Source organism: Pipra filicauda, unplaced genomic scaffold (genome assembly GCF_003945595.2).
Source record: "Pipra filicauda isolate LSUMZ 115617 unplaced genomic scaffold, ASM394559v2 scaffold35_size7292922_pilon, whole genome shotgun sequence".
Lineage (NCBI taxonomy): Eukaryota > Metazoa > Chordata > Aves > Passeriformes > Pipridae > Pipra > Pipra filicauda.
Window position 1 is genome coordinate 1,963,045 of NW_024104487.1, and position 15,569 is coordinate 1,978,613.

At 41.7% G+C, this 15,569-nt stretch overlaps 1 protein-coding gene and 1 long non-coding RNA gene across 5 annotated transcripts in view; one reads left to right on the forward strand and one right to left on the reverse strand.

Annotated features, from left to right (window-relative positions):
- Window positions 1–10,033, reverse strand: part of LOC114004344 — a 32,249-nt gene extending 22,216 nt beyond the window's left edge. The window contains exon 1 of the long non-coding RNA XR_003546555.2: window positions 9,692–10,033. This is a non-coding gene — a long non-coding RNA (uncharacterized LOC114004344). The remainder of the gene's footprint in view (window positions 1–9,691) is intronic.
- GLIS3 (GLIS family zinc finger 3) overlaps window positions 9,208–15,569 on the forward strand; it is a 154,836-nt gene continuing 148,474 nt past the window's right edge. For 3 of the 4 annotated variants that reach the window (XM_027752212.2, XM_027752213.2, XM_027752215.2), the window contains exon 1: window positions 9,547–9,799. The gene's annotated coding sequence lies outside the window, so the exon portion shown is untranslated. Of the gene's footprint in view, window positions 9,459–9,546; window positions 9,800–15,569 lie in introns of those variants that run through there. The other variant, XM_027752216.2, reaches the window with a different exon arrangement.

The following is a 15,569-nucleotide window of genomic DNA, read 5'->3' on the forward strand; positions in this document are numbered from 1 at the left end:
GGTTTCCAAACCAATGAAATAAGCTTTAGGAAAAAGTTCAGTTCATGCTTCTGTCTACATCCCACATTAGTCCTTTTTAAATTTACACTAAAGGAGCACAAGCAGACTCACAGCTGAATTAGGACCTCCCAGTGTTTGATTTAGACCTTGAATCATGAACTGATGAAGTCCCAGCTTTGGCTGCAGTGGAGTTCTGCAGCCAGTGCTTGGAGAGACTGTGTGCACAGTGTTTTCCCATGGGCTTAGATTTTATAGTCCCCAGTCCTGGGATTAGAACTTCACCACCTCTCAGGGTGACCTTGCTCAAAGTCTAGATGTGGTAAAACATAGTCCTGCCTCAAAGAGCCTAGAGTCTAGATAGACAAGTTGAACCATGGCACTGTGATTTCCTTGCGGGGATGTGAGGCACGAAGTTTCAGAGGTCTGCTCAAGAATAGTCAAAAAATGTGAAGTTGTCCCCTTGGTTGTTTCTGCTTCCTTCTGGATGTGATTTCTTTTTTATTCTGGCCCTCTGAAGATGCCACAGACCTCAGTCTGGGATGAAATCCAGGCTTTCTGTAACGTAAAGTAAAATGTGTTAAGGAACTGAGTTGTTTAATTATCTACTTGAGGGCAGGGATGCCATCCAGAGGGACCTGAACAGGCTTGAGAGATGGGCCTGTGTGACCATCATGAAGCTCAACAAGGCCAAGTGCAAGATTCTGCACCTGAGACAGGGCAATCTCAGACATGGATACAGGCTGGGGGTGAGTGGATTGAGAGCAGCCATGCCGAAAAGGCTGGGGCATAGAGGTGGGTGAAAAATTGGACATGACATGTCATTGTGCATTTACAGTCTAGACAGACTGAGAGAGTTGGGCATGTTCAGCCTGGAGAAGAGAAGGCTCCAGGGAGACCTCATTGGGGCTTTTCAATACGTAAAGGAGCCTTCTTAGAAAAATTGAGAGAGACATTTTACCAGGGCCTATAGTGATAGGACAAAAGGGCATGGTTTTAAACTGAAATAGGGCAGACTTAGCTTGGGTATAAGGATAAAACCTTTTACAACGTGGGTGGTGAGACGCTGGAACAGATTGCTCAGAGAAATTGTGGATACCCGATCATTGGTAGTGTCTGAGGTAAGGTTTCACATCCTGATCCAGTGAAAGATGTCCCTGCCCATGGCAAGGACCTTGGAGGACATGATCTTTAAAGGTCCCCTCCAACCAAAATCATCTCTGATTCTATTTTTGTAGGTTATAAACACCAGTTGGTTTTTTTTATTTGCTTTGAAGTATGTAAAAAGCCCTGAATGTATAGTGAAATGCAGACTCTTGACAAAAATCTTGTTATGATCTTTATAGTAAAGAAAGATGATTTGGGAGTCAGCCATGCTTAAATATCAGGCAAAAATAAGTCCATGGATTTTATGACTGTTATTTGAGCTATAAGCATCCTCTTTTGGCAAAACAGTAAAGGGTATGTAGTAAGAAGCAGACTAATCTCAGAGAGAAGCTATAATACCCGCTCTGTCTTGAGCTGAATAATCATAGGAACCTAAGAAATCACTTAATGATCTTACTATGCCCTGTAACAGAAATGGTCTTATGAACTGTGATTATAACATGGCAATTAAAGACACAGGTGGCTGGGTTTTTTTTCCATGGAGTTTATATTACTGATTTATTTGTTTAGCCTGCAATTTAAAAAAAGATTCACTATTGAACTTTAATAGTTGGACAACATCCAAAAACCTCATCCAGAGCAGAAAGGAGAATAAAATTTCATTCTGTTAAGCCCTGAGGTGGTTGTGGTCTTTCAAGGTACAGGTTTTGAGGAGCGCCAGTACAACCTCATTAAAAAACTGTGATGCCAAGCTCTCAGTAAATAAGACCCAGTGCCTCATTCCCATGGTTGGGTGGCCTTTTTTTATCATCTTTCTTTCACAATACTATCAGATCCTGTAGGACAGTCCTGGTTGGGCAAATATATTCTATGGAGGCAGTAATTCAAAACAGTACAAAAACAACTGGCAAAGCAGAGAGGCTGGCTGAAGAGGCAGTCGGTAGTTCTCCCTCTCCCAGACACTGTAACAGCAAACCAAGAAGCACCTATGAATGTATTCATGGCACAGCAATGAAAGTTAATAAACATCTACTTTAGAGGTCAGGTTTTGCTTTGTAGCAGTTCACAAAGGTATATGCTCTGAAAAATCGCCAGACAGCATTTCCTTTTGTATTTTCCTTCTTTTCTAGCATCTCTACCTTGTGAGGTACCAAAACCCATGGCTGCACTCTGCTAAACATTTAAAACTTGCTTAATTTTAAATATTTTTAAATTTTTCTATTGAAATCAAATCAATTCAATTACTTTCTCAAGTCCTGGAAATGTTTCCCTGTCGTAGTAACATGCAATGCTGTGAAAATTCCAGAAAAAAAAATACATGAGCAATGCAACAAAAATGTTCAGAAGTACTGACAGTTGCTTCTGGCATATTTTTGGCAGTATTCTGGCCATATTGTTTTATTTTAATGGGTGTAGACTTGCATTAATGGGTATAGGCTTGCATTAGACATTGATATGTCTAATGATTACTTTTGATTGGATTCTTGAGTGCATACGTGTGTACAAATATTCTCTCTAGAAATACAGTATCTCTTCTTGAAAGAAATAGCTGGTGACAAAGCTCTTGGATGCCAATAGGAAAGAAAATTATGGCACAATGTTTTTTAAAGATTGTATTTAATTTTCCTGTTTCTCGGTGGTCTTTTTCCACAATTCATGTATCTCCAGGCTATCCAATATTTTGTGTTGTCAGAGTTGTCAGGAAAAAAAAGAACAGCTTTAGCACGTATGACACTTGATTTAACTTAAGTAGAGGCTATAGGAGTCTTGTCTAACTGCAAGTAGAGAAATACTGTTTCAGGAAGCATATTCAATGGTGCAGAAGCAGAAAACATGAGAAACAAATTCTGACAGTGAAATACATGAACCTGGGAAAAAGTTAAGACTTCCATGAGAAGGAATTGCATGTAAAATTGAACAAAAGAAGAGAAGCATCACATTACTTACATGTTATTTTTAAATTGCACATCTTCCCATAGTGGCAATATGCTAAAACAATGAAAAGAAGGGAGTCTGGGTACATACTACAAAGTACAACGTCAACATACCTTTTACTTGGGCTTTATGGAGAGAATTATTGCCTCTTTCCAGGTAATGGGCTTCCCACAGCAATAGCAGATAGCTATGTTTTAGGGTGAAATGTTCAATATCTGACTTATCAAGGACCTACTTTTTAGTGTGTTTTCCACCAGTATTTTCTGAACTAAATTTGTTTCTTGGGTAGAAATCCTAAGGTACTATAGTGAAGAAAGCTAACTACATACACGTAGGTATTTATTACGGGGTATGAAGTAAAATTTGACATTAAAAGTAAGTGTTAAAGGGAGTAAGTACAGAAACAAGAGTAGGAGAAAAATAGCAGTGGTATGTGCATACCACAGAAGTGATTAATAAAATGCTTACTCTCCCAAACAAGAAAAGTGAGTTTCAACATTGCACTTATCTGTTGTTCAATCTTAAATTGCTGGGGCCTACAAAGAAATAATTATTAATATCAGAAGATCTTACTGTAGGACAAACAGTAGTTCCACTTTATCACAGCATTTTCTTCTAAGGTTTCTAAGTGGACTGTGGGAAATTTCCTTCTTTTCTTCTTGCTTCACCCTCAGTTAGCATCCTTGCTATAATGCTATTTCTAGTAGTGTCAGTCATCAGTAGACACTTGGGAATGGAATGGACATTAAGGTAGCCTGAAATCTCTTATAGTCTCTGCGTGGAAATTAGACATGTTTGGTTCAGTATACTTTGGTTCATATCAAACTCAATTTGACTTCAAATTCTGTTCAAGCATGAAGACAGAGGTTCCCGAGCAACTATGGTCCCCCTGTTTTCTTCACCTGTTTGTTGATATATGTGATGTTCACACGTTGTGGCATGAACCCTAGGCTAGATATGAAGTAACTAGCAAAAAGTGTCAGTTACGTATTAACTATCAATATCTGACTGCGTTAGCTAAACTGGATTGCTGATATTGTCTTCTCACTGATTACATTTTTATGAGAGTTGGAAAACTTATTCTACTCATCGGTCTCAGTTTCAGTTTCTTCAGGTGTATTGTAGGAACACAGAACTTCCCTGCAATAATTTTCATCTAATAATTTTAGTTTCTGACCTTACAGATACACGGTATTGTACTGTTATAGAAAGTGACTGCATTTTTTTTGTAACAGTTCTGCATTTGTGTTCATACCATATAAAACTGGTCTACATTTTAATTGAATAAATCTTGTTTTGTTTGTATAAGAATACTGAAGAATAAAACTCAATTTATTTGAGGAGGTAAGTAGAATGCCTATATTTTCTTCATATTTATTCCACCGACAGCTTTCTCTCCACCTGAGAGGTTACGTTAAAGAGTGTGAATGGAACAGCCTTTATACATCACTTCAGAGTGCAGGGTGAATCGCTGGAGCTATAAGGAGAGGAAACTATTTGTTTAAGGATGTCTAGATGCTACTAGGAGTTTTGGAGATCTTAGCAATATGGTTTTCATAGTGTTAGTTTATTGCAACGAAGACAAGAAATATATTGTCTTATCTCCCGTGTAGCAAGTAAAATGCACTACAAAAGTATTGTTCTTGAAATCTGGATATATAAATGGGAAATTGAATTAGACAGAAAACAAAGCTCTGTGGCCCTGATGTGACATGATAATATCAGACAGCCCTCCTCGATCTCATATGATGAGCAGGTAAATGCAACCTGTGACCTGTCATTGGAAAGATGAAAAAAAAAAGGATCTGGCCCCAGAATTCATGCCATAATACCCAATTTGTTCTACTAAACAGAAAGAGGTATCAGCCCTGAGATGCTGGGCCATGGATGATGGGATCACACCCTTGCAGAGCTCCTTCTTGCCAAGGAGTCAGTCTAAGCTGAGATGGGAGAGGTGCAAGACTTGCTTTTGCTGCTAAACCAGGAAAATCCAATTCTATGATATTCAAATATATTGGTGTCAGTAAAAGATACCTGTTATACATTATGTTATTCAAGATGGAATTCCAGTGATTACTTTCATTTTTGTCTTATCACCTTAACTACCAAAAATATTATTCTCAGTTACACAGTAACTAGGAAAATAGAACAGATATGAAATGGAAGATCTGAGGAAAAATTAAAGAATTAGACCAAAATGCTCAGTTAACAAGAATTTTTTTTTTTTAATCAGTTGCCACAAAAAAACATTTTGAAAAAGCTTCTGCATATCTGTTTGCATCTGAGAAGTGAATGTTCAGACTTGGGTTCCATTCTAGTCAGTATGTCTGAGGCATCTAGAGACAATCCCTTCCAGTTCTTTTAGTGTTCTCTAACCAAGTATCAGTGTATTCCAGGTACTCTTGAGATTCTATGTCCTCCAGTTAAATTGACTGCCACTGTTTCCAAGGTGTTGGGGTCAAAATATATTTTCAGTTTTGCTACAGAAATGCAACAAAAATAATTTGTCTTACAGTCTTTCTACCTAGTTTTGTCTCCTAAAAACTCAGTTCTGCTGTTACTGGTATACAGAAGAAAGAGATGAAGGAAAGTTAAACCAGCTATATCCTCAGATTGTCACATTCCTTGTTAATTTTCTTTACAGTGGCTAGTATGAGGCTATGTTTTGGATTTGTGTTGAACACAAATGATAATTCAGAGATGTTTTTGTTATTGCTGAGGAGTGATTGCACAGAGCCAAGGCCTTTCCCTACTGCCACACTGGTGAGGGATTTGCGGGTGCATGGGAGGTTGGGAGGAGACAAAGCTGGGACAGATGACCCAAACTGACTGAAGGGATATTCCAGACCAATGACATCATGGTCAGCATAAAAAGCTGGGGGGAAGAAGGAGGAAGGGGGAGATTTGGAGATGGCTGAACACTTGTGTGCCCATGGGAAGCTGTGAATTAATTCCATGTTTTGCTCTGCTTGTATGGGCAGCTTTTGCTTTCTCTATTAAACTGTATGTGTCTTCACCCACAAGTTCTCTAGCTTTTACCCTTCCAATTCTCCCCCCACCCCCACCCCCCGATCCTGCTGGTGGGGGAGCGAGTGAGCGGCTGTTTGGGGCTTGGTTGCTGGCTGGGGTTAAACCATGACATTCCCTTACTCAAAAAAGCCTCCAAAAATACCAGCAAACAAAATAAATAGTCTCCTCTTCAGGTAATTTCTTTCTCCCCATTGAATGAGCCCTTTTCAGGCGGCTTTAGCCACTGACCATCTCCTGTCAGGGCTCCCTCATAAAAATGGTCTTTCTCTAGGACAAAGGAGATGAATATTTATATGAGCAAGTGTCTTTTCCTGCATGCCTGGGAATAACACTCCTTAGGACAACAAACCTAATGGCATAATACAACCAGAATTAGGCTAGGAAGACACTTCACAAGAACTGATGGACATAGTGTTATTGCAACAGACTTTGGGACAGAGAAAAAGAAGAAAAAGAGCACATCTTTTTCTAAAAAAAAAAAAAAAAGGTGGGAAAATGCTTCTGAGTTTGACAGTTTGTAAACTGAAGGCTTAATTTAACTTACCTGTAGCCTCATATAGGGTTTAACTATACATTTCCTTGAGAGGTAACTAAAAGTTTTTACTGAACTAAGAAAATTGAACTGGGACTGAGGTTACAAAAATAAATTTTTACACTCAGGGCTTGGACATATGACAGAAGAAGTGCACAGATGTTGCCATGGATTCTGACACAGTGAACTTTACTGAAGTTTCCCTAGTCCACTACTTCCATTAGATACATGCTTTTTGAAAGGACTAAGGCATAGCCTTTTTTGAATCAGGATGTTTTGTGTGAGACATGAGTATGGGCATGAACATGCAACGGTGTATGACAGATACGGACATGCAGTGGTGTTACCTACCAAGAAAACTTTGAATGTACTTATTTTCAATACTTTTAATATTTTGATATTAATACATATCCTGGCATATTTTGCATAAACTTCAATTGCTTCTTCAGCACATCAAAAATTAAGAATTATCTTTAGATATGAGTTGCAGTGTCTAATGTTAACTTTGTTAATATGATTGTCCTCTTTGCTTCCTGCTCAAGACTGCTCAGCAGGCACCCATGACAGCAAAAACTTACCCTGTGTGTAAAGGTTGCCTTTACCGTGTGTTTTAAATCATGTGTTTCCCAAGGTGGTACATTGCTAGGATCCATCACTTTTTTCAGTTGAAAAACTAGAAAAGGCAATTTACTTCCCATACGTAAAAATGACAAAATAAAGCAAACAGATTTTTTTAATGGCTGTAAGATTTGGTTTCTGATAACATTGGTATTTATTGAAAGCAATTTCTTTAAAGTAAACTCACAATTTATTTGGTAGATTTGAATTACAAAGAGCACTTTGACAATATATGCACTTTTTTGTTGCCTGAAACTGTATTACTCATTTTCAATTACTATGTCTATCATGTCAGTCCAGGCAGAGTCCTTGAACTTTTTAGTGATGAGTTCTGATTAAATTATAATTGCATAGAAAATTCTGGCATATGATACCAATAAAGAGACTGTAAACAAAAACTTCATTGGGCTCTCAAGTAAATTCTGTGCTTGTGGTAAAGATCACTTCAGTTGTCAGTTCTCTTAATATGATTTTTAAGTGAGATACAGCTTACAAAGACTTCTGTTTTAAATGTGCTTACTTCTGTTTTAAATGTGCTATACATAGTAAATTTATTTACAAGTGACTCACTGCCTAAGCGTACTTACAAAGAAAAAGACTGGAAAGCAATGTAACCTTACAAAAAAGCCTGAAGCCTCAACATCTCTGCTGTTTTCTGGGTATGTAAAGAACATACAATATCGGCTTCTTATGAACTTCACAATCACATTTATTTGATGTAATACGAGTGAATGGCAAAGGAGCTATAGCTCAGAAGAGTTTATTCGGCTAAGGATCGAGGCTAGCCTTGAGGAGCACAGTGATCTGGGCATACCAAGACGCTCTGCCCAGTCCTCAACCCTCCTCCTAACAGGTGTTGCAGCACAGCAAGGATACAGGCTCCCCTTCACCTTGCAAGAAGCTTGGAGAACAGCCACAGTGCCATTGTCGTTCTTGGACAACTGGGATTAACAACTTTTTTAAATGCTGGGCTGATCATGCTTGCCATGAAAGGCCTGAACCTGCCACACTCTTGCAGTCTTTGAGTGCCCATGCATACTAGTAGGCTCCCTTGGTTGGAGACTTCCCTGCTGACAGGGTGCCCTGCCATGAAGTCTGCATGGTCATGCCGGTAGAGGAATAGGGCAATTTGCTGCTCTTAGCCTGGCTTTTCACCTGCTTTATTCACCTTCATCGTCACCTCATTTACACTCTCAATTCCCCGGTTACAGTGGAGTGGAATAAAACTGACCCAAACTGAAACAACCAGTATGTTTCAACTGCTGGGCCATGCCCTGAGTGTGTAGGAGTCTTCTCCAGCGAAATGGGTGCTCTTTGTGGTATGTACCTCTTGACCACAATTGTTTCTGCAAGAGGCTCATCATCAGCCTGAGGCCAATATGTTCCTGTGTCTTTCTGGGTGAGTGGATGGCAGCAGCAGATCTGCCCAAATATATTCTTTCCAGCTTTATCACATTTGATAGTCCTCTGGTATATACAAATCTCCCTATAATCGAGAAAATCTGCATTTACACCACAGTTTTCTAAGATGTGCTCAGGGAAGTGCCACTAGGCATAGAGCCCCTTCATCCCCTTTCCACTTCCGAGGTCCTGTTCCCCTTGTTCCCCTGTACTGCTACTCTGCCCTACATTTTATCGTACGCTCTACAGAGGTCCCATTCAGGTCCCCTCATAGTTTCCCTGCAATCCCCCACGCTGTCGCTTTAAAGCCCGTGTGGAGCCCCCAGATCACCTTCCAGCTAGGCTGCAGCCCCTAAAGAGCTCCTAAACATCCCCCTCCATCCTCCGTGCGGCCCCGCTGCTCCCCCAGTCCCGTCACAGACACGCACGCAGAGACCCACATACGCACACAGACAGACACATTCCCCTCAGCGCCCTTACGGCGTCCTCCAAACACCTCCGGCCTCTGGGCGCCCTTCGGACCCCCATTCCCCCCAGCGCCTTTGCAGCCCCACCCAGCTTCCCCCTAGGCATCTTCCAGCCCCTACAGAGCCAACTCGTCAAGCCCCCCCTGCGCGACCCCCAGGCCCCCCGCGCCTCTGGAAAGCCGTGCCCCGTCCGCAAACCACCTCGTCCCCGCGGTGCAAGGCGGTACGGAGGGGGGCGCTGGTGGCGGGACTCGCCGCCCCCCCGCGCGGCGGAGGCAGCGCCGCGCCAAGGGTTAAGCGGGGCCGGCGGGCACATGACAGCCGCGGGCACGGCCGCCCGGGCTGCGCGGGAGCTGCGCTGCCGCCGGGAGGTGAGTGGCCCGGGGCGAGCGGCGGCTCCGCTGCCCGCGGGTGGGGGCGTGCGGGGCGGCGCGGCCTCTCCGCTGCCCCGCTGGCCGGAGCTGCCCCGAGCCCCGCACCGCCCGCCCGGGCGGGGACAGGGTGAGTCGGCGGCTCACGGCCTCCGTGCCAGAGCGCGGAGGGCGGAGAAGAAGGGAAAGCAAAACAAACCCTCTTGTGGTGCAGTCATTTCGCGGTTACTCACCACGCCGGCCGGTCCGCCGTCGAGATGAGGACGCAGCGCTGTCTGGGAGGACGGGACAGACACCCGTCCCGGAGATTTGTCATCCCGCTCGTGAATAACCGGAGATAGGTACCCACGGAGGGAGGTTATGGAGCGGAGAGCCTGCCCGCTGGCCGCCCCTCTGGCGGCGGGAGCGGAGTGGAGCGGTGAAGGGGGGCGGGAGCGGTGCGGGCGGGAAGCCGAGGTCGGCCGGGAGCGCCGGCCAGAGTGATGCGGGGCTGCCCCACCGAGGTCCGTGGCTCCGATGCCGAGGAGTGTCCCGCCCGGGTCTTCCCGTCATTCAGGCAGTGGCCCCGTTGGCACGAAACCAGACGTGTAGTGCTTGGTGAGGTGACAGCTATGTTCATCTGCTGGCCTGTATGTTGCTAGCAACTCCGGCCTCTTAAACTTAATAGACTTGAAAGTCATGGCTTTCAGCTGTGTTCTCCTTCTCTGGTTCGCTTTTGGCCCCAGTTGAAGCTGCTCACGCTTTAGCTGCGAGGTGTGTGGGGTGAGCCGTGGTTGCGATAAGGGTGGCGGTAGGTGCCCCCGGGCCGTTGGCCGGGCAGCGTGTGGTGGCCGCCCGCCCGCACTGCCCCGCGAGTGGCGGTCACAGCGAGGGCACCGGAGCAGGGCAGGTGTCCGTGCCTCCGTGCCTCTGCCTTCGCATTGCCGCCAGCTCGCATGGAGACCCTTGGTGTTTTCTCATGTCCTGCATGCACTGAAGGTCTCATCATTGCCGACACTGCAGTGTTAGCAACTGTGGCTGCACTCCTGTAAAGTCCGAAGTTATAAGCATTGTGAAGTGTAAGTTATTATAAGCAGGGTAGCATTGTGAGTAAAAGGTGCCATGGATCAGGGTTTGCAGGAGCCTTTTGCTACTGGGCAGGGATGCTGTCGCGATTGACAGCATGTAAGAAAGTGTGCCTCAGACTCTGGTAGTCAGTGCTGCCAGATTTGTATTGGGTTTTTTCAAGCAGCTTGTCTGAAGTTTGTAGCTAGCCCTAATGAGAATGACGTTCCTCCTGGAAAGCTGCTGTTCTGTTACAGCAACCACTTGCAGTAGCACAGCTCTGATGCTTAAGGTCCTAATAGAGAAGAATCTGAGGAGATCTTAATTAACATAATAAACTTGAGAAGGTTTCTCTGGCAGTATGGTAAAAATGTTCGGTCCTAGCTACACTAGAATATACATCATCCTGTCCACTGATAACGGCTGTCCTTTTGATGGCAGTTGCAGCAGTATCAGTGATTGTGCTCTCCTCTGTGTTTATACAGTCCCTCACACAAAGGCATTCCTTTCTGTGACTAATCTTCCTAGGAATTATAGTGATGCAAGTAATAAGTAATTAGTAGATTTCATTGTACTAACTCTGAGAAACTCAATCATGTTTGGGGGCTGGTTGTCTCAAGTGCTGTGGAGGACCTCCTTTAGCTATCCTTTAGCTATCCTCCTTTGCCTTGCTTGTTTGTGCTGTATCAAGAGGGCATAACAATCCTTGAGAACTAGAAACTTTGAGATTGTGTGACCCTTTTCTGTTTTTCCTTGGTTGACCACCTGGGCCCTGGAAGAATGTGATATTATCAGAGTATTGCAGTTTGGAGTAAAGCCCTGCGTCCAAGAATATAATTGTCAAGAAATAGATACAAATTACCAAAACAGTGGATGCAAATGTGAGATAGTTATTATTCTCAATAGTGCATGAGTTCTGAGATGCTGGCAGACATGGAGGGGAAGAGATTCTCTATAAATTGAGCGAAAAGTTTATTTTTTATTTTCAGTTTTGAAAGCACATTGTCTTCCTTTATTGCAACTGGGATTCTTAATGTACCTGTTTTTCCAAGACTAATTTCAAGTTCTTGGTTATTATTTCCTGATTAAATCTCTGTGTGGTTTTCTTTTCCAAGGAGAATTTATTACCATAAATCCCCACAGACCACTTTGGTCTGTGAACTAAATCCAGATAACTACAAAAACTGTAACACCAGCACTTCCTATGCATTTGTGCTCTATTTAGAAAATGAGTTGTTATGTTGATGGCTTACTACTGTGTTAGAGTGTGTCCTTCTCACAAACAGCTGTCATACACAAAAACCTCAGGAGTCAGTGAGGCTGAGGTGAAGCATCCCTCTAGCTTTTTGTGCCTGTCCCTTCCCCTCTCCATCACAGTCCTTTCCACCCAGACTGACTCATCAGAAGTGGGATGTCAGGGTAGGGAGTGGCTTCTGAGTGTTTCATCATGGTGCCACTGGCAGGTGATGCTCCAAATACCATGGCCATGCAAAGAGGGAAAGGCTGGCAGGGAAGAACAAAGCTTAAATGTAGGTAGCCTTTGGGTGGCCTTGTGATTACTCAGACTTGATAGTAAGTAAATTTTTTCCTGGAATTGTGCCAAGGAAACTGTGGTGGAGAACACGTTGAAAGGCTTGGCTGTCCCTCATCATGATAGGGATAAGGGAAGGCACAGTCCTGGAGTGCACAGTCCCAAAGAAGCGGGTTATGGTTCATGTTTTGCTTTCTGTGTTGCCTGGCAGCTGTTGAAGAGGTGAGGCGTCTCCAGTGAAAGAATAAGAAGGAAGGACTCTTTGGTGCATTGTCTTTCAGTCTTCCCCTTTGGTTTGGGATAGTGCTTGCTACCCTATGTGCATAGTGCCAGTGTCTGATAACTACTTTTGTGAAAGCATCTCCTGAGCTGGATTTATTACAATTCTTTAAACTGATCTCTGCAGCAGAGTAATTCAGCTTTTATTGAAATTGAAAAGTGTTTCGCCTCTTATTTCAGCGGGTGAAGTAGTAAGCCAACTCTGATTACTTTTCAAAACTGCATATATAGTAGACTATATGGCATACTGTGCTACAGGCACAGATTTGTGAATTATTCTTTTGTTTTGCTTTCTGAAGAATTAGTGTTCAGATTTTTAAGGCTTCAATTCATCTTGAATTTAAATGTTATGACATGGCTCTCTGAAAGTGAATTTATGAATCATTGCCATGGATTTTGAGTACTTACGTTGTCATCCTGTTATTGATGCAGAGTCATAGACCTTTGAGTAATATCAGCTTGAAAAAAAAATGACTTTAGGAGCAGCGGACATAAGCGTTCTTAAGTGGTCTTTTAATATCTGTGGGAGCACGAAAAGGCCACTACAGTATCTACTGATGGACAGAAATATTTCATTAAAAGGTGGCAAGTACTTTTCTTTCTTTGGTAGAACAAAAGAATTTGTCTGTACGGCCATTCAGTCTCAGGATAGTATTCTTTCTTGGGTTTTTTGTTTGTTTAGTTGGGGGTTTTGTGTGCGTTTGAACTTAGTACATCAAGCTGCAATCCTATTCAGGATTGCTAAGCTTATTTCTAAGTAAGCTGTATTTGGTGCTGTATTCCCACCATGTCCAAGATCACTTGGACTAGAAATGTATCATTATTATAGTTAGCTGTAATTGATAACTATTTATGGATCTGATGGAAAAGTTATACTTTTAGAATATAATTCATGTCCAATTGGGAATTAATTAGTTGTATGTGCTTTAATGCACCACTCAGTAATCTGATGTTTTGGTTTGAATCACCTTGGCCACTGATGTGAGAAGGTCTTGGCATGATGTTGAAAACTGATGCTAAGGAAATTTAACTAATGAAAAGCCACTTAATAATAGTAAATAATATTGAAAATGCCACAAAATAATAATTTTTAAAATGCAGAAACTTCTGTTCTCCAAGGTGCTTTAGTGTTATAAAGAAAGAAAGCACTCATTTGCATCATAATGTAATGTTATACATTTTCACAGTAGAATCAGGAAGGAGACTGGAGGAAGAAAATGTAGAGGAGTTATTTAACATGTTTCTACTTTCATTAAAAAGTTTGGTTTGTTTGTACTTGCAGGTCAATTGGTTCAAAATACAGTTTACTAGGATGAGGAAAGAAATTATGGGCTCAGAGGCCGTTCTTCAAGTGTAAAAAACACAGCACGAGCTAATTATAAAACTGAGACAATGACAGCATAGAACACTACCACTGCTTGTAAGATATAATATTACTGGAGAAGAATAGCGAAGGAGACTAACAACACTAACAACCAACACTAACAACCCAAGTTGTATACTGACCTGGATTTTTTAGGGCTGGTGGGTCTGTGTAACCTATGTAGAAAAAATTCTTCCGTTGTTTAAACTAAAGGAGCTTTTGTTGAGTAAAGCTAATGCATTTGTCATGTTTTATTCTTTTCTTGATTATATTCTTACTTTGCTAATGTAGTTAAAATTGCAGACAAGAATTACAGGCGAGAATGATTTTTATTTGTGGACAATTTATAGTGACATGGTGTATACCCTTACCAGCAGAACAATTGCCTTTTTTAATATATCCTTTTCTAAGGATCTAGTCACCTGTGTTAAGGCATGGTACATTCTGCTTTTAAAATAAACTCTGAGAATTCAGCTCTCCTTTTCCTTGCTTGAATTGGAGAGAGTGATTTATACTTCAGCCAGGCATGAAGAAAAATAATATTACTTTTTATTGATGTGCTTTACAATTTTTATTCCCACAATATAAAAATATAACAATAAAAATAGTATGTAGACTAAATCTTTTATGACCATTTAAGTGTGGTTAAGGCATATCTCTCTTATTTATATCAGTAGGGAGTTTGCTTTTGCCTTTGAAGATAACATGCTTAGGCCTTCCATTTTTAGTGAGTTCTTAACTGGAAAGTGTGTGTGAATATCTATGCATAGATGTCTCTAGAGACACTTAGATGGCTTTTAATCTGGAAGTGTGCTATGAATACAGGTTTGTGAAATAAACAGGGATGTTTTGTTTGAGGTTTTTGACAGTGCACAGGTGGAAAAAAATTGAGACGCTTCAGAGTGATAGTAAGCAAAGAGTTAATATGAGGGTTTACATTAAATTCAATCATGAATATACTGGTTGGAATTTTACTGGCTTCAGTGTTGAGAATCTCATGTGCTGAGTGTAAAAGTTATGGTTCAGCATTTTACTGCAGCAAGATCATAATAATTAAAACTTTAATATATAGATGAATGAAAAACATAACTGATGCCATACTTCGGTTTTGTTTCTGTCAGCTTGTTTGTCTGAACAAGTTAATTAGGCACTGAGTGTATGATTGAACAAATTACTTAAACATGTGCTTAATGTAAAACAGATGCAACTGGTGATGAAAATTGGGCACGAGCTGTTCAGCTGAATTAGGGCTGAAGTTACCCCAACTGCATGATATCTTAGCCCAGTGATTTACGATGACAAGTGCAGCTTTTGCCTACAAATCTTTTTTTATGTCAGGAAATGTTTAGATCTAGTTGATTCTGCCTTGGGGTAGGTTGTGATTGAGATGATTTCTTGAACCCCTTACGGTCTTGTCTTCTAAGATTTAAATAGTAGGAAAACATAAGTGACGAAAAGTCAGGGTTTGAAAATTTTTGGTATATTTTAAAAGATGTCCTTGAAAATCTGCCACTAGATGATTACATTTCACCTGTACCATATAGATATGGTATATCTATAGGCTTATATTAATAGTCCACTTTTGAAATGATTGCAGTTGTGTTTATGAATGCTTCTGTGCTATGCTTTCTTGCAATACTTGTGAAGTGCCCCGGAGTTTTGAGGGACCACAAGTCTTTTGTTTTGTGCTTCTTCAGTGCTTTTGCTTTTTCCTCTTCATATTGTTGTATACATATCCTTTAGAATGTGAACTGCTGTTTTTCCTGTTTTGTCAGTATCTGCATGGTGCTTCCCTACTACTGCGTGTGCTTTTCAGCATGGACTGGGGAGAGGGCAAAAAAAGAGGCAGCTGTGCTCATCCTAATGACAACTCCCTGTCAGAGAGTCCTTCCAG